Genomic DNA, 25066 nt, shown 5'->3' on the forward strand with positions numbered 1-25066 from the left:
ACAAAAAGAAAAAAAACAAAACAAAGAAAAAAAAAAAAACACAGAAAAAGATAGAGAAAGAGAGAGAGAGAGAGAGAGAGGCTTTTAGGATGAATCAAACATTTGCCTGTAAATATGTTCTAGCCAAAATTCAAGTGGTTTCAATTTAGTTTCACCTGGTTCAATTTCCGTAAATGATAAAACATAATAAATAAAATAAATAAAAATAAAAAATTACCAACCAACACCTTTTGTTATGAAATTATTAGCTGGTAAATAAAATAAAAACATATTCAACACATTAGTACAGCTGTACTAATTTTAAATCAAATCAGAAGGGGCTGAGCTTTTCCCATGTTGGTGTTAGAAGCATATTTTTAAGTTGCATAATCAACCTTTGCCACAAATGCTAAGCATACAATACAGGAAAGTTGTGGTATTGCATTTTAGCCAGTAACATGCTTTGAGTATGTCACACACAGTACACATTTTATCTATTTATATGACCTCAATGGAACGCTTGTTGATGAAAACTAGAACGATAGAAGCTCATTTTTAAATGCATTATCGCCTGTTTGTGGTATCTGACAGCAGATCATGCTAGAAGCCACACCTACTGGGTCTGCCTGCCTGTATCTGTGGTTAAGCCAGTTGTCTGGATGTCTGGTATCATCAATTCATAGAGACAAGCATCTGCCCAGGTCTCCTAACTGTACCTCTGTCCTCACTGGCCTTTCAGGCTGTTCTGCAGACAGCTATGTGCTATTGGCTCGGCAGTGCAGCTCATCATGATCAACACAGGAAATGTGAAGCCACATAGAGCGGCCGCTGACACTTTAATTTGTCACCAGCGATAGGGTTTGTCAAACTATTCATGGAGTTCATCAGCCAGCTGGCTGTATTTGCTCACTCTGTCGATGACTTTTCAGCCCTCTTGAGAAATCTTCCACCACCACGACCTTGATGCTTAACTGTGGCATATTTTTCACGAGCAGGTGCCATGTTCCTCCTCAGCGCAAGAGTATGCGCTGGGTACTGATGAAGCTAAATCAGTGCTTGAAAAAAAAATATTCCCTCAATAACTGAGACAATCACTTAATGCAAAACAGTGTTATGGTTGCAGCAAGGGGGGAGTACTCGGCTGAAGAGCAACCGGAAACTCTCAGGTAAATGGAAAGAACGACTTTCCAGAGTTCAAGGTGAACATCTTGGAAGCATTCACAACACTCTTAGCGAAAGGCTTTCCCTGGCATAATCACCATCACAAGCCACAAGGAGTAATTGTTACAAGTTTCTTCTACAAGGTTACACATCATCAGCTGTCAGATTCTGCTCATGAAACAAAATACATAACTTGCTGAAGTTTAAACTATGCATGAGGAGGAGAAGACAAGGGTGTTAATGTCATTGAACATGTTATGGTTGTTTGGTGGTACGAGAATAAGTGGTATACTATCAGAAATGGTTCCTCTACAGAGTTTTTTTTTTTTTTTTTTTAGGCACAACCATCCGTCAGATTTACAGTGGTGCAGATTAAAATGTCTTGTTGAGGTTAGACCTCAGAGGAGAATAGGCAGGCTCGTTTGTGATGACAGACAGCCAAGTAGCTGAAATGACCACTTGGTATATCCAAGGTATTCAGAACAACATGTCTGAATGTGCGACACATGAAACCTTAAAGCACATGAACGGCAGAAGACTAGACCGGCTGCCACTCCCATCAGATAAGAACAGGAAACTGAGGATACAATTTAAACAGGTACACCAAAAATTACCAGATTGGAAAAATATAACCTTGTCTGTCGAGTCTCGATTTGCAACTCTCAAATGGCAGGGTCAGAACTTGGTGTAAACAAAGCATGGATTTATCCTGCTTTGTACTGTTTAGGCAGCTGGTGGTGGGTGAGGTTAAAGGGGATCATTTTTTGGCATGCTTTATGCCTCTTAGCACCAATTAAGGAAAATCTTCATCACTAATATGTTACATTAATCAAGATAATGCATTCTGATGTTATATTATTGAAAGTTTAGAGCTGCTCTGATCTTTTAAAATCAAAATGAAGACCACATTATATAACAGTATTTTTTGTATTTATATAATTTAGGCAACACACAAAACAGATTTTACAGTTGGGATAATATTGACCATATATGTCTAGTCTTTAGATTCAAAATTCATGAAGTCTCAACACAGCACACATAAACGTATATAAGCACTTGCTTCCTTGACCTTACATTGTCCTGAAATATTTTAACTTCATAGCCGATGGCCCAGTGGCCTTCCAAAAGCCAAACAAATGGCCATTTTACAAAATTAATCACATCTATTTAAGCTACAGCTTCAGGTAAAGAAATGCTCAGCTGAAACCAATACCAACAAGATATAAGCATAATAGAAATGACCACCATCTCCCAAGTACATTAGTTGAACTCTTCCAATCTACTTTAACATCCACTTTCTATTACACAACAGAAAAAAAAAGGTTGCATTCGAAAATGATGCATCACTCGGCAAACAGAATGAGATGATTCACTTTAATCTCTGAGATTTAATTTCCTTACTTCTGTCCAAGTGATTTGCTACTGCAGATGTCTTCTCTCTATGCTTAAGCCCTGCGGCCATATGCTCCAACTACACAGACTGAAGCGAAGGGCTTTTAATCAGTCTTCTCAATGATGGGGCACATTCTGTCATTAGAAGACACAAAGCTTTGGGGCTTGTTTGAGTCTCCCACTTCCAAGTATTTCAACTGAAGTTAGGTCTGAAACCCCTGCACCTTTTACTGCATTGTGTTTTTAACTTTGTGGCTTTCTCCTCTATTCGAGGTGGTAGCAATCCCACTGTTGTTCACAAACACATTTTGAACTTTATTTTCATACGGACGCTCTTATAGGAACACCGTTAATGTTGATTAATTTAATTCTTGAGCTTAACTTTAATTGTTTCCTTTTACAACACACACACACTTGTTTTCTGGGAAAGAACACAAATGCTGAACCAAAACAAACACATAAACATAAGCATGCATGAAGTACTTATTCAAGGAAAGTTGGAATGGGAAAATGGCTACTATTACAAAGAGCTTTTGATTTTACATCGTAGTTTGAGACTAATCCTTGTCCTTCCAATCCAGTTGGACAAAAGCATGAAAAGGAAAATGTACCGTTTTCTTCTTGGCCTCCACATAACAGCTTGATACACCATCAAGCTGAGCACACAGCCAAAAGCTGAAGAAACAATCCCCCCCTCCATCTCAAGCAGCTATTTTGGAATTTACCCAAATGTCCAAATATATAAATTTTAATATGGACAGGAGTTGGACAAAGGTTTATGACACATTGCATTAATAGGTAAACATGAACATGAACTTCCTCAGCAGAACTATTTGCTTTTTGACAACAAAACCTAGATAATTTCTGCATAAGGGCAGCCAATTTGAGAATTTAGATATAATAATACAAAGGTCGCAGGAGAGAAAAATGTAAACATATAGCCTAATGATATATTTTTAATGTTATTGACAGACCCATTATTTATTAATTGACCTAATGTTGACAGAATATGATGAATAAATAACAATTAATCCATACTGCAGTCCTGTGCTTCAAGTTTAGGTAGTTTAGTGGGATCCACGTGAATTATTTTTACATGATGTTGGGTTGAGTATGCTAAAGTTATCATACTCGGTAAAGCTAGCATGGTAGCTAACTTTAGCATGTAAACCACCATTAGTATAGTTCCTGAAATTTACTCTTGATGCTAACAGTATAATGCTGGGATAGTAGCAAAATTAGCTAATTAGTTCATGCTTGCATCTCAGCCAAACTTTAATACTGTTCAATTTTTAACTTAGATTTAACACCATGTTAAATTTGGAGTTGGTTTCCTCATTGTGGCAACCCCATTTGAACTACATTTCAGCTTCTGGCCTGTTGAATTTCTTCAACAGGCCTACATTTTTTTTGCATATTTGTCCTTCCAATATTTTTACTGATTTGAAATTTCCAACTGTATCTGCTTTAGCTCGGCTTTTCTTTTTTTTTTTTTTTTCTCAGCAGCATATAAACTAAATGCTATTTTTCCAGCATTAAAATTAATTAAGATTTTCATCTTCATTATTTAAAAAGCATTACCATAAATTTCAGACTTACAATGAAATCAGATCTGCTTGTTTATGACCTTTACTTGTTGTTTAAAAACCAAAAAAAAAAAAAAAAAAAAAAAAAAGACTGTTGACCCTTTGCTCATTTAAATTGTAATTATAAACGGCCTTGAGTCAAGCACTGGAGGGCTGCCTGACTTTCACCTCAACATTAAGTAATCCTTGCCTCATTATCCAAATTGACTAAATGTTTCCGACCCAAGCTAAGAGATTAAATTGTTAAGAGATGTTAAAGCTGACTTTAAACTGTAGCACCCATCCACAGCTCTTGGAACGCGTTCCTGAAACAGATGTTGGACTGTTTGGTGTGTAGCCATGATTGTCAATACTGCAGAGCCCGTTTTAATCTTTTGGTGGGGCTTCATTCCTTTCACAAGGCTTGATTTATTTAAACTCAGCTGCAGATAAAGTTTAAACTCTGTGGTCTGGAAGCTTTTTGTTTCTGCATGAATACAAAAATGTAAATGCTACTGCTGGACATGGAGCAAAATGCCTGCAGATTGTTTATCCTTACAAAGAGCTATTACAAAATGTGACTGTTTTCTGTTGCTCAAACGGAGCATTTGTGTTTTCTCAATCAAATTGACTTCAGCCAAGCATTTTTGGGTGTACAGCACATGGACTTTTCATTATAAATGTGGAATCTGTTTGAGGTTTGAATTTAGTGTTTATGTGGGTTTAGTTAGTCTAAAGCTCCTAGATGTACATAAAAAAAGGCTTTTGCTTTATAGATGCATGCTGCAAACACCCAGAGGATTACAGGTTCGTGGATCAATATCTCTGCACTGGGCTTTCTGATAAATATACAACAATGTGAATGCTATGCCAAATAACTTGTAAAAACACCTAAATTTGGCAATTATAATTTATTTTATTTTTTAATTAATCAAAATATCTACACTTCATTGGAATGCAATGATTTCTTTTTTTTTCTCTGTGGTAATGTGACTAAACAAAGTTTTTCTTAACCACTCCTTAAAATAAAAAAAAAAAATGCCATCCTTTTCGAGTACATGTACAGGTAGTTACATATTTATTTGAATGAGTCAAGATTGGTCATTATGCTAAATAAAACTACTGGTCTAAATTGCACACAGTCAGGACAAAAATAAAAATTTCAAAAATACCACAAACATTGATGAACAAAGCTGGACATGGACTCAAGTGTATCTTACACCAAAACTGTGAGGAAGATGGTAATGGACATACAAATTAAAATCTCCAAAGCTGTTTGTTGAAGAACTGCCAGTAAGAATGGCATCTAGGGGTTTAACAACTCTTCATAAATTCCTACAAGTGCTATCTGCATGCCAATCTGTTCTGGGGGTTGTTTAGCAATTTCTGGCTAACTATCGTAAATGTCAGTGTGTGCCATTAAGCATGGTGGAGGATTTCTGATGTTTTGAAGCTGTTTCTCTTCCACAGAACCTGAGGATTTTGTTATAAGACAATAATAAGGCATTTTAAATAAGAATCCTGTGGACTCTGCCAGAAAAATGAAAAAGGGTCATCATTGGTTATTTTAACAGGTTAATTATAAAAGTGTTTTTGCCAACTTAAGACACAAAATAGTTCATCAGACAAAATAAACCTTTGTATTGGCATCTCAGTCACCTGTGTGTTTACCTGGTTAGAGAACAGAAAGGCAGATAAATGCTCCAATCTTGTAAAAAAGAAGGGCAAAACTCTAAAAACTAAAAAACTCAAATCTATTATTTTGATTTCTCTTTAATATATTAATAGTTACAATATTTTTATTTAGAGCACAAATGTCAAATTTCTTGTTCATGTGCATGAACACAGCCAATTCTGAATCTATTGGTAAAAGGTTAGGAAGGGCACTCACAGCAGTAGTTTCAATCATTGCGTCGGGCACCGTCTGTATCTGAAGTCTAACTTTCGTATTGCACAGACAACATTGTTCATGCAGCCTAACAAGATTTTAGATAAATTTAGTGTTTCAAAAACCTATCCATTGCTTTTCTAAAGAAAACCCAACTGGGGAGCAGTTCCACATCCTCAGGACTCAGCCTAATGAGCAATGGCACTCCTTGTCAGAGAAACTATGATCTAACTAAAAGTCATGTTGCAGTGAAAAACATCCACGGGGACTTGAGTCAAGCTTCACCAAAACCCTAAGGGTAAACTTTGTCAAATAAAAGCAGTTCTGTAAATAGAACAGCCTGCAAACATGTACAGCTTACTGTCATATACAGAATGCAGATAATGCTATGCATCTATAGCAAGTTGTATATTAGGGCTCCCAGAGTCCCAGCAGTCAGCCATTAGTCTAAGCTCTCTGACCCTGTGTGAAATCCCTCAGCATTCTTTCAGCTTTCTGAGCGGATCCAAGCGAATACCCTCCGACAGCAAATGTGCGCCTCCACTGCACACATCATTGATACTAATGGGGACGGGTGTAGGGTAGGGTGGCATGCGGATCAGAGTGTGCTGGGGTGTGATGTGTGGGTGCACACAAAGTAACCAAAGTCAAGATTACACAAATGGAGCTTGTGTGTTTGCTCCGCAGCGCAAAGATCAATTCATGTCACTGCAGCAAATGGTATGACAACCAGTCTCCTCCCCAACACCATCTGCCTCCTCTGTGACAATTTGTCACAGCACATCGAAGTGTGGCAGTGCCCTCATTTAACACTGAACGATAGCATGGCTTGGAGAAGAAAATGTAGAGAAACAGATGAAGAGGAGAAGAAAATAAGGGCAGAGGCAAAGCCCTCTGGGTAACGAGTGAGAGAGGTCAATGTGAGTTTATAAGAGGGCAAAGACAACGAAATATACACATGGGACATTTTGGTGACTCAAGTGTGAAACAGATGCACACAAAAATCTGGGTTTAAATTTGGATCAGGACATCGGATGCATGACTCTTTTCTCTGAAAGGCTTCATGTAAGCTTTAAGGTCAAATAAAAAAAAAAATATATATATATATATATATATATATATATATATTCACAATTTAGCATGAAATAAGAGTCATCTGCAGTCCAACTGTGGCACAAAGTTAAGTACATCTTTCTTTACTCCAACAACATCATCCAGGCTGCAGGAACATAAATAAACGGGAAACCCACAAATAATTGTGATTACAAATTCTATGATCAAAAAAAGCATGTGGGTTAAAAGTTTATCTCAGTTAATTTGCAGTAAATCTAGCATCATCACAACAGAAGCTGGGGTTTCAAAAAGCCGCTTTGTGTTTTGACGAGCCACACAAAGACCTTTTCAGAAAGTTCCTGGCAAGTGGGCTTTGAGCAAATGTCTATACATGTAAAACTATGCTTCTTTCACAGTGGCAGCGACATAGTGCCTGCATTATTAAGCAAGTGGGTGACAAGATATGTAAGCAATGCCCTTCATTCTTTTTGCCTCCCTCTCCCTTACTCCTGCATTTGGCAGAACACCTCCATTCAACTCAGCGGTCTGATCGCGTTTCATGCTTGTGCACCCGCACTGACTACCATTCTGTCCCATTCAACCTACGTTGATGCATCTTTGTGCCATCAATAATGACATTGGGGCCCCTCATGCCACCATGATGCCAGAGATCCAGCTCAGCAACAAAACCTCATTTTCATACACTCAACCAGGAATCAGCAGTGATGTTTCCCTGCCGTCAGCAGAGTGCATTGCCAACATGGTGGGCTTCTATTCACTTTGACTGATGCAGAATACTCTACTTTGGTCCCGAGCTGCACGTGTGCACAGCCAGCCAAAAGAGGGGATCACAGAACAGTGGAGCTTTGAAAAGCAAGCATGAATAGAGAGAACCAGAATGTGAACATTCAATGAGTGAAAAAAGGAGCTTGTGAGGAAAAAGCTATGTGTTAACCCTCCACTGTGCCTTTTTATTCTTTGGTCAAGCTAAAACAATATCATCATAACCTGCAAAGGCAACATGATCAGGGGAAAACAGCAATACCATTAGCTAACACACTGCTAAATTTAAACTCCCAAACTTCTCCATTCATCTTCCATCAGAAACCTGGTGAATTGGAGCAGATACAACCTCCCCTGCAGCTACTGGAGACATTGTTATAAGTCTTTATATGCCTTTATAATAAATACTGTTCACACTTCCAGCCGTTTAAAACTTTGCAAATATTTTTCCTCAAATTCACAGCTATTCACTAGTCTGAGGCATCATTTTCACATGACAGATGTATAAGAAAAAGCTGTTATAAATCGTCAATATACAGAAAGAATGAATGGCTAATCATAAGAAGAGTTGCTATGTGCTGATCCAATCCAATCATGTGGCACGCAAAGTTTTGTTAATCTAAACAGCAGAAGCAATATTTATTTCCAGCCCTATAACAAAAAATCAAGATGCACAATAAGAGTCACACACTACGCCTATAAAGTTTATGTTCTAAGGATGTGCAAAGAGCAAACAGAGGGTAAAAGGTCTTACAATGTCTGACATTTAAGTTACATTACAAGAGGAGAAAAGAAGGTCATGTGATCTTACAGTTTTGTCACGTCCAATGATCCAGTAATCTGTGCTCCTCCTACTTCTCCAAGGTAACAATCTGTCTTGTTGCGTGAAGGACAAAGTGGCTCGGTTGGTGGGCCGTCAAATGCTAAACACTCCCTTTGAGGATCCTCCTTTAAGAATGCTTAGTCTTCAACAAACTTCCTGTGAAAGCAAACAGAAAACCACATAAGAATGCACAATACGAACAGCTGCACAGCAAACACTCTGCTTTAAAAACCTCAGGGGTTTGTCACATTTGCCTAAATGGTGGCCGGTGACCCACAGAGGCCCCATGAAGAGGGGCTTTATGTCTTCTCAGAGTAATCTCCTCAGTCACTGTGCCGTCATAACATCACAGCTAACACAAGCAGAGGAGTCATAAAGAGAGCCAGATGTGCTGGGGTGAGCTGGGTTACGGGCACAACTTGGTGATGACAATAAAGAAGCTGAGGATTTTTATGGTTCAGGAGGACTGCAGGGTGATGTTTGAGCAGTTTGCTTTTCTGCCTGGAAAACAATGGGTCCATTTGCGGAAGCATGCCCAGTTAAATATCCTTACATGAAATGGGCCATAAGTTCAGAATTGTTTAATTCCCAAGACAAAGCTCCGCCCACTCTCCACAGATTGCCAGGAGTGATCTATAGAATAAATGCAGCACCCGGTGTAAGATGCCTACACTTGTGTTAAATGCAGGGTACATTATCTAAACCTTGTTTTTGAAACTGACAATGTGCAGGTTGGTTTATGGAAGATGTGGAAGCAGATATGCTCCAGGTTATTTGCTGCAAAACAAAAACAGTGTTATAGAAATGCGTTGGCGTACAAATTCTTAGTCATCCACATCTAGAGCAACAAGGCAAGTGGATTGCCATGTTTAGTCTGTTAAAAAGGGCTGCAAGTAGCTAGGAATGAAACCTATTATTTTATCTCACAGTGATACATTTTTAATGTATGTGATATATCCCATAATGTTTTCCATGTGCTTGTTTAGTAATTATTTGTATAACACTATTTACGATCAGATTATTGTGAAAATAAGATACTTTAAAGAATTCACAACAACAGAGGACAACAGCACAGCAAAAAGCCAGTGGACTTTTTTCAACATCAAAATTAATGGATCTGTTGAGTTTCGAAACAGCCAAAGAAAAATGTTTAGCTGGCTTTCTATTCTAGCATGTAGGTCTTGTCTCTTAGGTTTATTGAAACATCAGCTTTACCTGTACAAAGATATTCCCAAGCAGACTATTCACAGCTTTCCTTTCTCATTCAGTAGTTATTTACACGGCTTTTTATTAGTTCCATATAATTATAAGCATCCCTATTCTCCTTAAGCTTGCTTTTGTTCTTCACATTCACGTATGCAGCACTGCAAAGTCTGTCTCACACTGACATCCTTTACTTAGCCTCCCCACCCAAATAAACCACAGTATAGATAGGAGCATATGTTACTAATGAACTTCCTGGGAATCCATTATTGCAAATTCAGCATTCCCACCACATATGCTTAAGTAGTTTATGATGTTCATGGCTGAGTAACAGTAACTGGTCTATAGGTTTCCAGTAACTAAAGGAACCCCTGGAGACACTTTATCTGCATGTTTTCACCAGCCTCCCCCCTCAAGCCACTCAAGTAAAGCGTTGGGAAGAGACATCCTCACTTTGGAGCAATTCCCTACAACCTTAGCCATGGATCAAGCATGTCCACTGACCAACTCCTGCAGCGCAGCAGATGAGCTGCTGTCTAAATCCCTGTTGAATGAGGCAGCCGGCTACAGCTGGTGTGAGCTGAACACAGCCACTCACTCCCATCATAGCACCATAAAGCCACTGAAGGCCTATAAATTCTTAACAACCCCAGACTCTCTGTAAATTAAGCAGAGCTGTGTGACAGCTTCAACATGCCGGTTTGTGGTGACTTAACCTGCGTGCTGTAAAAACTGGAGGGAGTCGGGGGCTGGCTGGTGGAAATGTTAAGGTCACTGTGCCAAATGACCAAATGTCTTAGTCATACAATGGCAGCCCGTGGAGTAACATATACCATCTCTAAAAACACATGGAGAGGAGGGTTTATTTAAACAGAACCTTATAATAAATGCCTCTTTTTACAACAAATCTGTTACAAAGGTTTGTCTGAAAGGAGATGGAGAATAAAGAAACCACACACCGCCATGTTTTATTAAAGATTTTAAAACTGTTTTAAAATATATTGGTCAAGGGTTCTGGTTTAAAGCCAATGATGCACATACTGCAGTAGAATGCAAAAATAAAAAAAAGCTATGGAGAATTCTGCAAATGCTATATACAAGAACTACACAATATATTTTATCTCGAGCATCATAAAAGTACCACTTTATGTCACAATCACAATGACAACTCGTGACACATAGTGTCCCTACCCTAACCCATATTAATTTAATTTTAAGCCATGTAAATGTCTATAATTGTCTCCTACTTGTCTCCAGATATGACTAATTGTCATTTCCAAGTATTACCTTAATATATATGTGAACGTAAGCTGGAAATGAACCCAAACCAGTGCAGAAACTTGGGATTCAGGCTAAAGCAACCACCCATCAGAGACATGCATCGGCTTCACTGTGCTGGATTCCCAAAACCACTCAGAATATTGCTAACAAGAAGGATTTACTGAAACTCACCACATGTGCAAAACAAATTTAGATATCAAGGCCTAGAATCCCCATCTCTTAATTACAACCCGTTACTCTTTAGAAGCGCTCAATCAATTCCCCCAAAAAAGTGTGTTCTCAAAAACAACATGTGGACTGGATAAGCAACATGATTAAGAGCCTCTAGCAGAGAGGTTAGAGAAATTAGGGTCGGCAGATTTAGCTAAAGAGGGCGCAGAATGAGGAGGACCTTCAGCCTATCTCTGTTGCTTGACTCAGACTTTCTCCACTCCAGTCTGAATAGAGTGGCAACCAGTATTGATTATACGGAATGAGATCAGCAGGTGGGACTATTATCAAGCGCTGCAACTTCAGCTGCTGAAGCTATTAGACAATGTGACTGGAATGCATAGGAGATGAAGAATAATGTTGCAGAAACTGTTTCCCTGGCAGACTGTGATCATTGCACCCTGGCGTTAGTAAGATTCTATAATTTCTAATCTTATTTCCAAGGAATAGCCCCACAGAGGGTTTCCCTTATCCTGCCATAATAGTTTTGAAGTCAGCCACATTTCCTTAATGAGCTTTTTGGAGCCCTACATTCCCATTAACACCACTCTAACAAACAATTTACTCCTTCAAACACCCACCTTGAGCATCCCCTTGCACTCCAGGTCTCACTTTCAGGAGTTTCGTGTCAATTTAATCTCCTCCTTTGAGCAAAGTTGGTGAAGTAATTCCTTTCCAAAAATTGCCCTAATTCTAGCAAAACAAATTTGTAGCACCACAGCCAAGCTCACCACATTCCCTATTATTACTCCTACCACTTTGTGGATATTTCCCCACAGTCCTTGCAGAGCTCATTGGGTTGTGGTCGTGATCAATGGCCCCTGACCGTAGGCGTCAAGGGGGCCCTGGGCTCCAGAAATGGAGGTATTAATAATGCAGGGTCCAGGCCTGTCATACCCTCCATTAGCACAGAAGAGGCGGGAGGCCCAATGGCTGATTGATTACTAATTAGATTAATTGCCATCTTTTAGACGAGGGGAGGAATTGGAGCAGTGACAATTATGAGGGGTGAAGAGACTCACCAAAGGAAAAATATCCACTTACTCCTCTAAAAATAGAAATTTTCACAGCAGAAATGCAGAGGAAAGTACAATTGAGGAAAGAGGAGTCAGAATTTGAACACAAGAATTCAATTAACGGCCAAACAACTACACAGTAGTAAAAATAATGTCTAACAAATTACCCAATTCCCTGTAGGCCTTTCCCCACAATGCACCTGCTAAAAGCAAACAGCTCAGCTGCTCTGACCACAATGTTAACTAAAAACAACGGTCGTGTTATTTGCTGGTGTTTTCATTTGAGACAATTTTCGTCCTCCTATTCCCACATGCGTCTTGTTTGCCATTACAATGCAGAAAACAAAAAGGCCCAGAAATGTACAGCGAGCCTGAGCTCAATTTATTCTCCACACTTTCCCTTCATACAAAACTAATAAAGAGCTCACATCAAAGCTGCAGAGGACACACTTGGTGCCGAGTAGGGTAAAGAAGGATCGGACAACATGGTGGAGTAAATGTGCAATTATTTACTATGATGCTTTCCAAATAGCAACATTATTTTTGTGACACTCAACAATGAAGTATGAACCAGAACTAAAGCATCCCCACATCACCTTCTATTAAATCAACCTTTACCATGGAACATTTACAGTAAAAACCCAAAATTATTCATACAACTTGCAGATTTAGATTTAAAATTGTTTTCATTAAACTAGGCATAAGAAATTAGACAGGAATTTGTCAAAAGATAAAATGATGCAAAAATAGACACATGAAAAATTATATATATATATATATTTATTATAAGCTAGAGAAACTTACACATTTGTGGTTTGTGACGATGTTTACATTCAAAATCTCTAAAGTTTTTCGTGATAGCTCTTCTGCAGCTTAACAGTTGTTTTAAAGAAACGCCCTTCATGTCAAGGGTGCATAAAATATCACTTTGTTAAATTAAACACAATAAGTTTGGGTTATTTTTCTACCTGCTGAAGCTGTATTCATTAGCCACAAGAATATTAATAATATTGATGATAATGATGTTATAAAAATATTTATTTAAAAAAATAAACAAAAGCAACTAAGATTTTTTGAAAAAAAAAATACTGGATTTCAAAGCTACAAAGAGTACATGAAATGTGTTTTGGTACCTTTCTTATAAAGCTTTTTAATTACCAAAACACCAGGTGAGTATAGTTTCTATAATACATGTATCTAACTAGTTTTATTTTTTTTAGAGCAAATAAAAAAAAATGTATCTGAAACAAATTATGTTTGGTTTTTATTTCCACACGTCTTAACAAGTGAAAAGCATTGCAATTAAATTCTCGTCAGGTTGAAACAATTTACTTTAAAACACATAAATAAGCAGTAAGTTTAGATGAAGATTGCACACAAATGAAGTATGTGATATATTTGGTTTATTGGGAGGAGTGCAGCAATTACACAATAACTTTCTCACTGTTAATAAACAGGATTTTCCTGTGAGCAGGTTGGAGCGATACTTAAATTACTTACTTAGTTGTACTTACGGTAAAATAATTGAAAAATGTCTGATAGACTTTTTTTCCATCCAAGTCAAACACATTCAGCAATGCCAAAACAATGTTTCCATTCACAGCATGAAGGGAAGCATGCATTTGTGCAATAGTTTCCAACCAACTGCCACAGTGGTATGACTGAACTCGTTGCACACCCACACTAAACATAAACAGCCTCACAAACAGCCAATGAATTTCAAATGGGGAGCAGCTTCATTTGTTTCAAAGCGCCACATCAGCAGCAGACCATGAGTCGTATCCTGCTCTGCTGGTTTTCAGAGATCTAAGGAGGGAAACGTCCCACCCTGCATTAGAGCATTAAGGGCAGTAACTAGTAGCCATTTCTGACGTCCAGGATGTAAAACCGGTGATTTATTTGTGGCAATCATGCAGACGACAAGCATTGGCTTTTGCTTTAAACTAAAAGTAAAAGGAAATATCTTTTATCTTTTAATCAAATAAAAAAATAATAATCAGAGACTGCTCTTTATCAGCAAGTTTGACAAGGTGATCGTCTTTACACCTTCTATTCCTATAAATAATTTTTTGAGAGGCTGTCAGAGTTAAGTGGACCCGATAATTATTCCACTCTCTCATTCTTCTGGGAGGCATTTCTGAGACGCACCCTCACAGCTGATAAAGTTCATCTCGTATTCAACTCCACTAGTTTAGTAGAAAATGTGTAAAGACGAAGCTTTGTTGAGCTGCCATGACTGGAATCTGTTGGCACCCTGTCCCAAGGGACAATACGGCCAACAGAGCCATCCCCCTGTCAGAAACCGTCAAGAGCTGCCAATGACCTTTAAACGCCTTCATAAATTCTCCAAAACACTGAATTTGCTCTTGAATTTTCTGAAAGAAGGCATTATACAGTGTTTATGTATTAATAAAAGGTCAGAAATCTCTGGAATTCTTGTCTCCCAACTGTACTGATTTACTGTGGGGAAAAAAATAAATAAAGCAATTTTCATTTCTGAATATGCTTGGATGCGCATTTTCAAGGCAGCAAAAGGCACAATTTTACCCTTGAAGGAGGTCTGAGAAGCTCCGACTTCCCAGTCACAATACAGCAAGTTTTTAAGAGTTTGTATTTCTATCTTGACTTGTTGGTCTGTGCCCGCTTCTCCTTCCTTTCTCCTTCTTTAAGCCCAAGGCTACATCCAGCCTTCTCCTCTCTGCCCTAGAGGCTCTCTGCAGTGATGACATGCTGTGCTAATTGAAAGCGACCCTGACTCGTCCTTTTTCCAAACCACTCTGGCTGATGCCCTGTAGTTTTCTCTCCGCCGGAGGTTGACAACTGGCGTTTCAGCTGCGATGCTCTGCTGTGCAAACTCTGGCCTCGCTGTGTTGGCCTCTCACCCATCTCCCTCCACTAACACAAGGCCAAGTCCAAAGCTCGGCAGAGCAGGAAGAAACCGCAGATTTGCACCATTTGTAAGTAACAGTTTGCCTTATAAGTGAAGAACATAGAGGCATGGATAATTTCATTTGGAAAGTTTTAGTAAAGGACTTAAAATAAATGTATCTATTTGCATGTTTTTTTTTTTAAACCTATATTTAAATTGAGTGAAATTATTCTTGAGGGAATGAAATCCCTACAAAACAAAATGGCACAAATGTTGATATCCCTCACTGCTTTTAAAATAAATGCAACTGAAGCTGTTGTTTAGTTTATATGTGACTTTTTGTCTGATAAACGTTTTTAGGCACTTTTAACTGGTAATAAATTACTTCATATTTCTTTGATCTATGAAAGAGAAAAACTTGTGAACCTTTCTGGATTCTTTGTTATGCTCAGTTCTCTTCAGTTCCTGCTGCAGCAGGTTTGCTGAGACCAAGAGGATGATGGGAAAACATAGATTTCTGTCTGGTGTTGATTTGCCCATTAAGCTTTGATAAAAAGCCTAAATAAAGACGCATCGATGACCCATAACCCTCTCTGGTCACAACTGTATAGAAATATTGGAAAACAAACGGAACACAGATACCTTTTTGCAGACAAGCACATCTAATAATCCAGCTCAAACAACAATTGAAAATTTAATGAAGATGCAAACAGTCTCAGCCCATTCCCCCTTTAATAGGAGCTGCAAACTCTGAAGGACAAAAAGCACAAAAGCTAACCTAATAAATGAGCTGCATCTGCTACACAGACAACACGATTACATTCTCCTCATGCATAATTCCATTATCTAAAAAAAGGAGATATTCAACTAAAACAAAATGCTTGTACCTGCGGTGTTTCAACAGAGGTTGGGCTGCTTTTATCACAATCACAGAATAGAACTGGGGCCCGTAATGTAATAGCCTAGCAGTGTGCTCATAAATCACCTGAGGAGGCTATGTGCCACATGCGTTGACACTCCCAATCTGCCAACTTGTGTCTTTATTAAAGAGCACATTATACTGAAAGGCTCCTTTTCACCCCCACCGTCATCCTGCAATAAACGCCTCCAATAATATTTATGTGAACATAAAGATATGAACACTTTTTTTGCAGTCACAAATAAATGTTCCTAAACCTTCATGCACATATAGCTGAGCTCCGTGTAAATGTGGATTACTGAGGCATACAGACGTTGAGTATTTTTATTTTTTTTTTCCCTTCTTTGTTCCCAATTACGTCAACTGTCTGCTTACCACTGCCGGTTATGCATCAACTCAAATATATGAATATCTATTTATATCTGATTAAACCAGGCAGTTAATCTCTGGATATTATTGGTCAAAAAGTATAAACAGCAGATTGTGTTGTGTATTGTGCTTTGTTGATGTGTTTTCCTTCTTCATGCTTTCATAAACTTTGACAGCTAAATTGGAATATGTCAAAAGCAAATGTCGAGTGAGCTGACAAAAAAAAGTAATAAAGTCAGATGAGGCGTCACTGGGCTATATATACCAGATGAAAAATAACATTCATCCTAGGAGATTTTATTGAATGCCAAAAGGCTCTCATTTTGTTTGTCAAGTGGTAAATTTATAACTTTAAAAAGCTCTTAAATCTCTCCCCCTGACTCAAACCGACTGAAAAACCCTTTCATTAAAATTTTTTTGTCATGATCCACATGCATACCTGAAACATTTTTTTAGTGACCTGTTTTTCAAACATTTTTGCTCTGAAATAAATACAAACTAGCCACTGATTACAGCTTTAAAAGAGCAAATAGCCCTTGAGATGTTGGACAATTTTAGACTGGACACATGAGAAGTTATTTGAAATTCCAAAAAGTAGATTTCAGAGAAAATAACAAAATATAAAAGTATTAGGGGTTTTTATTGTGCCTATTGCAATTTTTTCCTCCTGAAGGCAGGAACATCTGGATCAGGGGCCATGAAAGCTGGTGAGTGCCTGGACATGCCAATTACCGGAGGCAAAATCTGGGTTTGCAGACATGGTATGTCACCTCACTGGAGGTTAGGCAGCCAAAGCTGACAAGTGAGGTTAACCAATATAACTAGATATGGTTGAATTCACCTTCAAGCACAGCTTAAAGGGCCAGGGGTCGATTTTTACCCAAGGAGAGAAGTACAAGTACCTAGGTGTCCTAATAATGTGTGATGGGAGGATGAAGCAGGAGATGGACTGAGGATTGTGAACTATTATCCAGGAACGCATGCCCTCCAGTCTGTCATTACAAGGAAAAAAACAACAGAGCTAAAAAATCTGAGGTCGCGATTTACTGGTCTGTCTCCGTTCAGACTCCTCACCTACAGTAATGACATTTAATTAAAAGAACAAGATGCTGGAGAGAAGTTACTGAAATGAGCTTCCTCCATGAGGTGGCTGGACTTAGCCAGTAAGTAAAGCTTGTTAAAGCATTTGATCACAATGCCTCATAAATCTCCTTCCCTCCCTTTGGATCCTGGAAACTCACTCCTATCTATCCCTCTTGACCGAAGAACGCCTTAGGAAACTATATTAAAATATGCTATGAGCTATGTTCTCAATGACTCATGTCACATACAGTCAACATGGTAACAACTCAGGAAACATCCAATAGGGGGGAAAAAAAAAAAAAAAAAAAAAACTGGAACCATATCGGAGTTTATTGAAAACACCAGATTTTTGTCTTCAGTTTGAAACAAACAAAACGATACACATTTTTTGGAGGCATTGAGCAGTTTATATATTTCATCACCAAGCTGAAGAAGCATCTCTAACTTTAAAATAATACTTTCTGGACTTTACCCTAATGCCGAGGCTCCTCATTGGCACAACTGAACATGAAGACACATTTCATGGATTTAGTTAAATGAGCTGCAAACCAAAAAAAAAATTAAATAGTAAGCAATGCTCTTGAAGAACAATTGTAGCTTTTCATGTTCAAGTTTGGTAAACTAACACACTGCAAACGGACTAGTTTTAATGCCACAATAATATGAGCGACAACTCACAACAGCTGAAGAATACATTTACTCACAATCTTCATCACTACTAATTTATATAGTCACTTGGATGGATATTTTATGATTAACAAACTTTTGCATGGATTTCAGTCAACAAAGTGCTTAATCTCATAAGACAGAAAATAAATTAATGATTAAAATAAGTCAAAGCCGCAAGTAAAAAACTTGTGGCTCAATCGCAAATGAAATTTTAAATACAAAATTGAATCGTGATTATTTTTGGTTTACTTAATCAGCACACCAGACACATCTGTGTCCACAAACAAGTTTTTAATTATTTTCTTCTCTGTTTAAAATGTTAATCTTGAATCTGAGGCAAAGCTCACAAAATCATGCTAATCTTGTCTTAAGATCTGAGGAGAATTTCAAGTGTTAACATATGTGCTACTTAAAAACTCAAACATTTTTAGGTTCTGAGATTATTATTCAGAAGGAGTTGGAACAACTGTGGAAAATGTTTCAGAAAAAAACAAAAACAGCATGGTCTGTTTAAGACCTAATAATATATTTATTATGCGGTTTTATCAGTCACACTATGTTTCTCAGTGCCTTCTTGCTCACGTCAGCCAAAAAAGACGGCTGCAAATGTGTTTCAGCAGCATATGATAAACACATGTGATGAACAAGCCTTCAGTTATGGAATTCGAGTGTCTCTGCCTGCTCTCAGTTACGGGTCTATTTGTTCCTAAAATTCTGCAGGCTGCCTGCGTGTTTTCAACTAAAATAACGCAAATTGCAAGCGGGAAAAACAGCAGCTCTTCTCCCACTCACTTTTTGCAAACACAAGATGTATCCCTTGGTAAACACCTGCTGCAGAACATATCCTGTTGCTGCGAAGCAGAAATCTAGACAGAACTGAAGCCATTAAATGCAAGAAATACTAGACTAGAGATAGTCTAGAGATAGAAAAAAAGCTTTGCCTTCTGCTCTCTCCTGAGGGACACCTTCTCTGAGAACACTCCTCACCTACAAAATTTGCTGTATGAATGTTAAGTAAAAGCTGCAAAATCAAGCAAACTTAAAAAAATATATATATATTTAAATTCTTTTAAAATGAGTATACTACTCTTAGCTATTGTAATAATAATAATAATAAAAAACACAATATCGGGAAATAAATAATCACATTTGATTCTGATTTAATCTTGTGAAGTCTCTGGTTCATTCTTTTTTTTTTTCAATCAGCTGAGAAAAACATCCACACTAAACACCATCATCTCACATTCTGAACTCGAAATAATAATTCATGGTTTTGTTTCATCACAGTTGAATTACTGCAATGCCGTATACACTTGTCTCTCTAGAATAGTTGCAAGTTGTTCAAAATGCTGCCGTCAGGCTTTTGATAAAATCCTTCAGGGTTTCAATGTGACTCCAATCTTGATTCAGCTACACTGGCTTCGAGTTTATTTCAGAGAGCAATTTAAGATCCTTTTACGGACTTGGACAGCTCTTCCTGGACAAGCACCAGGTTGACTTCTGCACTCATATGTCCCTGGCAGGTCCATCGGTTCCTGTGACCAATGATCTCCTAATGCTTCCCTCTGTGAAGCTGAAAACAAGAGAAGACACTGTTAAAATGTATTTCTATTGTGTTTTTATGCATTGTTGGCTCTTGGAAGTGCTTTGTTATTTTATAACGCCAAAGATGCTATAAAAATAAAGCTTTTCTTACTTATTCAACTAATAACCTTGTTTCTAATTGGCAGTGACAGCCATTGTTCAAAGCATAAGACAATTCATAATATTTTCCATCAATAGTTTCTGGAAAATCACCAAAATCCTCCTCCATAATGACTGGGGGAAAAAAAAAATTAATCAAACACACTTCTCTACCTCTGTCTGCTAAAATGTCCTGTCCCTCCAAACTTGGTCAGTAGAGAATTACGAACATGGCTCCCACAGCACACCAATAACATCCTGAAAATTCAGATCAAACACAGCCTCACTGGAGTCGAGGCTGAGCCGATGCTATCTTTTGTGATGCAGAACATGCGACTAGGAGGACCACGACAAAAGGGAGCGAGTCAGACAGGTAATCCAGGATTACAGCACCAACATATCATTTTGTGGATACGTTATTCCTGCTCAGTCGTCTTTTGTATGAAACGTGGGGCACAACCCCATCTGTCTGCTGCAAACTCCTCTCTGGCACCCATCGATGAGGCACCGTGGACCGGCATAGACAATGAGATAATGAGCTCTTGTTGCCTTGTCAACGCCATCCTTTATTTTACCTCAGCAGCCACACACTTAAGCTTTTGTTTGCATGCTTGCCAGTGTGATGAGATCCTCAGTAAACAAAATACCTAGGTGGTGGATTCCATGTTCTATTGTTTTATAAAATCTAAAACATATTATTAAATTTCAAAACTATAGCAGCCCTGCAACCACCAACATAATTTTGATATGGTGAGGAAAAAACAGCAAAATGGTTTTGGACTGTAAAGGCAGATGTTTACATGCAACATTAATGAAATAATATAACTACAAAACTGTGCATTGCTGAATTAAAAGTATTACACAACCACCTCCCACTTTTCTTCAACACATTAGAATCACATTTAAGTTAGAATCCAGCAATCCAGACACATTTTTTGGTATGACTGACATTACTAGCTTTTTGCTTGAAATATTATATCACAATAAATACTGCATTCTCGCAGTCCTTTGCAATTCCAGTACTGCTCATACTTATGCTGGGATATAAAATATAATTGTAGAGCAGAACTGCAAAATGTATAAAATTTTACAAATGCCTACTCCCTTCACTTTTTAAAGCTGATAAAATTAATGTGTTTTCTACACTTTATTAAAATAATCATAATCTTGGAAGGTTCTTAATAGGGTGACTGTAGCGTAACAGGAAGAGTAGTTGTCTAGTTGACAGAAAGGTGAGGGTTTGATTGCAGCTTCCTTCTGCTACATGTTAATGTGTCCATCGGGAATGCACTTAAAGCCAAAGCTGTGTGTGTGTGTGTGTGTGTGTGTGTGTGTGTGTGTGTGTGTGTGTGTGTGTGTGTGCATTTCTTTGTGCATCTAGATGGATGTGGCTCAAGAGCGAAGGTAAAAATAAAAAAAAACTGGTGTAGAAATTCAGTCTATTATTTCAATTTCATTTTCAAATCAGTTTAAGATGAAAGAAGAGATCTGAATTGTTACCTATTGTACTCTTACATAAAGCTTTTAATAATCTCAGTTGGGAATCAAAAATACTGCCACAAGTACAACATGTACCTTTTTGAAATACAGCCATTACAGAAGAAAGCCATAGTTAAATAAAGCATTTTTCTTTCAGATTTCCAAGTTTAAGAATCTAATCTAATTATGCAAAAAAAGTACAAGCTATAAAACCTTGTAAAGTCTAAAAGCCTGTGCAAAAATAAATAGTTTTACAATGCTTCTTATACGAAAAAAGGTAGAATTGATTATTTGATTTTTATTCCATTCCACTGTGACATGCTCAATTTTACTTAAAGTTGGAGTGGTAATTTTCACATATAATTAAGTACAAACAATGCTAGTGTAAACTCTTTTCTTGAAGGCCGTCACAAAAATCTCAGATGAGACATAGGTGTCTGACTTTGGTTGTTATTATTAATTAATTAATTATTATTATTATTTAATTTATTTATTTTTTTAAGGTTTGTTCCAATGCTTTTAAACTAAATTATTCAAACCACAATACTCCAAACAGTAAAATATGAAAAACAAAAAACAATCACTCACTGCCAAGGTTGCAGGTAAACATGTAAAATCCCATTCTGTCCAAAGTTTAATCCACATTAACAAATCCTCTTCTGAGTTTCAATAACAATGTTGTAGCCTGTCTTCCACCAGCTCTTGAGTGTTTGTGCAAGAAGCAGTTGCACCACATTTCTGGTTGCCATCTACACTGTCATCTTAACATTTCCTGTAGGGTCGCATTCTCTTGCTTTGCATCACAGCAGCTAAGGTGATTTGGACTCTTGCGAGTCAAATTGCAGTGACTTGAGTGTTAGGATTTCCACAAATGCAATTTCTGCAGAATGATCCCGGTCTAAAGTGTTCAGGATTAATGCTGAACAACATATCTATGACATGTTGTCATAGATATGTTGTTCATATCTACAACAATTGTCATTATACCTTTAATGTGGGTAATATTGGATTTGCAAAACACTGCTTTGATGCATAAGCTCTATAACTGCCAGTGTGCTATATGTCAATAGATCTACAACAAGCTTGAATCAAAGGCAACGCTACTTTCACTGAGTTTGTCATTAGGAGGCGCAAAGAGGAAAATAAAGCCGACACCAGCTGAAATCTGTCGATACTTAGAAAGTATTCTTGCATCAGTTTAAATTGGTATAAGTTGTTTTGAGCCAAACTTATGGCTTAAAAAATATTTTTGAAACATCTCATGATGATACTCTCAATATGTAAATCATTGCACTGGTTCCAAATGCATTCTTAAACTTCTGAAAACTCTTCTTGATGTGATTGATGCCATATTTTATAAGTTAAAAGAACATTACCTTACTATAATGAGTTGAAGAACCAAACCTCACAAGATTTTCAATAGTAGAAACAAAAGAATAATCAGAAGACTCAACTGCTGAGGAAAAATCTACTTTTAAGAATATCAATAAAGAACCAGAAAAAAAAAAATATTTTGGTCATGTGGGGTAACTCGGGAAATGTGCAACTCTTTGGATGTCACTGTGCAAGCGGGAACTCGTTTGTATTCATAGACTTAAATACAACTGCTAGAACATTTCTTCCGCTTTAAAAAAATAATTTTCTGTCTGCCCATTTCCCCTCCCCACATCTTACTATTTCCATCTGAATAAAGGAAAATAGAATATTTCTCTTACAACAGCAGTAGCTAAAACAGTAAAAGACAAGAGAAATCCTTGCTGATGTCTGGCAGAGGTGTTCTTCTCAAGGGACCAGTCAAAGGCCGGGAAGCTACCCTTTCACCTGGTTTGTTTTGTATTAGTTAAACTTTTAAGGGTGAAAACAATTCAAATTGATCTAACTTGGGGAAGAAAAAAAGCTTTTCAAATAAATATCACCCAGAAAAAGAAAAAAAAAAATGTTTAATGAAAGTCTGGAACAACCTTGGATGCTGTAATTCAGGACATGTGCATAAAATAGTGTTTTTTTTGTTTCTTTTTTTTAATGACTTTGGCCAAATTCCCATTGAAATCATAGTAACTGGCTGTAAACCTAGAGCAGTAAATATTACATGCCAGTCAAAGTCCTTGTTTCCAATAGCTTAAAGAGTCTTGTGCCATTTGAATGAGTCACGACGGTTAAATGAGGCAATGACCTGCACCCCTTACTGTGTCCTTGGAGGATTTGTTCAATAGTGACAGAAGCTCGGTCCTATGTAAACATGGCAGGGTAGGCCAGAAAGGGCATGAGGTGGCGTTTACAACCACAGCCATGCCGTGGTCTGGCAAAGGCCTGAGCTTTGAAATGGAGATTCATGAAAATCAGCCTGGCTTAGTTTCAGTCCTAAGCGGTTTGCTAATAGCTGTCCAAGTTCAAGGCTCCCATTTGTCAGCTCGACTGATGTCCGCACCCTGAGGAGGATTCCCTTCCTCTAATACTTTTCTGCAACATCACTGAAAAAGTACAGTGTGCTGTGAATACACAACAATCAAAAGATTGTGAAGGGTGTTGAGACTATAGTGAAGATTACCAGAGCAATAGTCCAGAAAAACTGCAAGGAGCCAGTGATACAATACAGAACAACACTGCTGAGTTGATGTAAAATGTTTCTTTTTTTAAAAACACAGACATATATTTACTGAATTACAAATGCATTTGTTAACTCTGCACCAGTACAGCTCACTTAAATACATAAATGGCTTCACAAGCTTTGTCAAAAAATGACATCTAATATGTTCACTCAGTGCAATTAGCAGTATAGCAGCCAATGTAAAATACACAATAAAGAAACTGACAAAAACAACATGCTGTCTACTTTGGTCACACATGTAAAAATAAGCTGCAACAAATCATCTTTCTGATGGCTAAGAAAGTGCAATTAGAAATTCTAAATATAATATAAAATAAATAAAGCATGACATCAGAGAATTAGACTGAATAAATCTAATAGAACGGGAATATTGTCACCAATCTAGATTTATAATTTTTTTTTTTCCCTCTATATCGGGACTGATAGAGATAATATTGGATTAGTGCATCTCTGAATATTTTATGATGCATCAGTAAAAAAAAAAAAAAACACTGAGGACATCTAGCTGTCAGTCATCAAAAGAAAAGCGTTGGCTGTTTTCTCTAAGTTCAGCCTCAACCCTTGAAAACAGGCTCCAAACAGGAAAAGTCACATCCCAGGAATACAGGAAGTGATTCAGCCTGCATAACAAAGTGAAAGGAGAGCAGGAATGATGGGTAGAGAGTCGATGTAAAGCACCAAGGAGGAAGTGAAAGTGGAGAGGGAAAAGGAATAAAACTAAGTTAGGGGAGCAGTGGTGTGAGGGGAACAGCTGAAAGAGGTTGTGGGGCCCCAGGTGAGCCCTGTGGTTGGTCATTTCACAGCCCCGTAGGCTGAATAACACTGACAGGTCAGCCGGAAGACTCTCTGCCAAGAGAAACCCTCTGTGGAAACAGACTCAACACACAATCTCGCACATAAAAACATTACCATCCATACACATACAGTTCCCTATCTTCACCACAAAGCAATTTCCTTTTCAAATCTCCCGCACAATAACTACCCACTGATTACTGACCTTTACCATTTTTTCTTTTCATACATCAGCCCCATT

General features: G+C 37.8%; 1 protein-coding gene across 3 annotated transcripts in view; it reads right to left on the reverse strand.

Annotated features, from left to right (window-relative positions):
• sema6cb (semaphorin 6Cb) overlaps positions 1 to 22036 on the reverse strand; it is a 111459-nt gene extending 89423 nt beyond the window's left edge. For all 3 annotated transcript variants that reach the window (XM_015054419.1, XM_015054418.1, XM_015054417.1), the window contains exons 1-2: positions 22014 to 22036; positions 8633 to 8800 (exon numbers count right to left, since the gene is read on the reverse strand). The gene's annotated coding sequence lies outside the window, so the exon portion shown is untranslated. The remainder of the gene's footprint in view (positions 1 to 8632; positions 8801 to 22013) is intronic.
• Between the last annotated feature and the right edge of the window lie 3030 nt (positions 22037 to 25066).

This window comes from Poecilia latipinna, unplaced genomic scaffold (assembly GCF_001443285.1).
Source record: "Poecilia latipinna isolate Pla-1442-1.1 unplaced genomic scaffold, P_latipinna-1.0 Scaffold1250, whole genome shotgun sequence".
In the NCBI taxonomy this organism is placed as follows: Eukaryota; Metazoa; Chordata; class Actinopteri; order Cyprinodontiformes; family Poeciliidae; genus Poecilia; species Poecilia latipinna.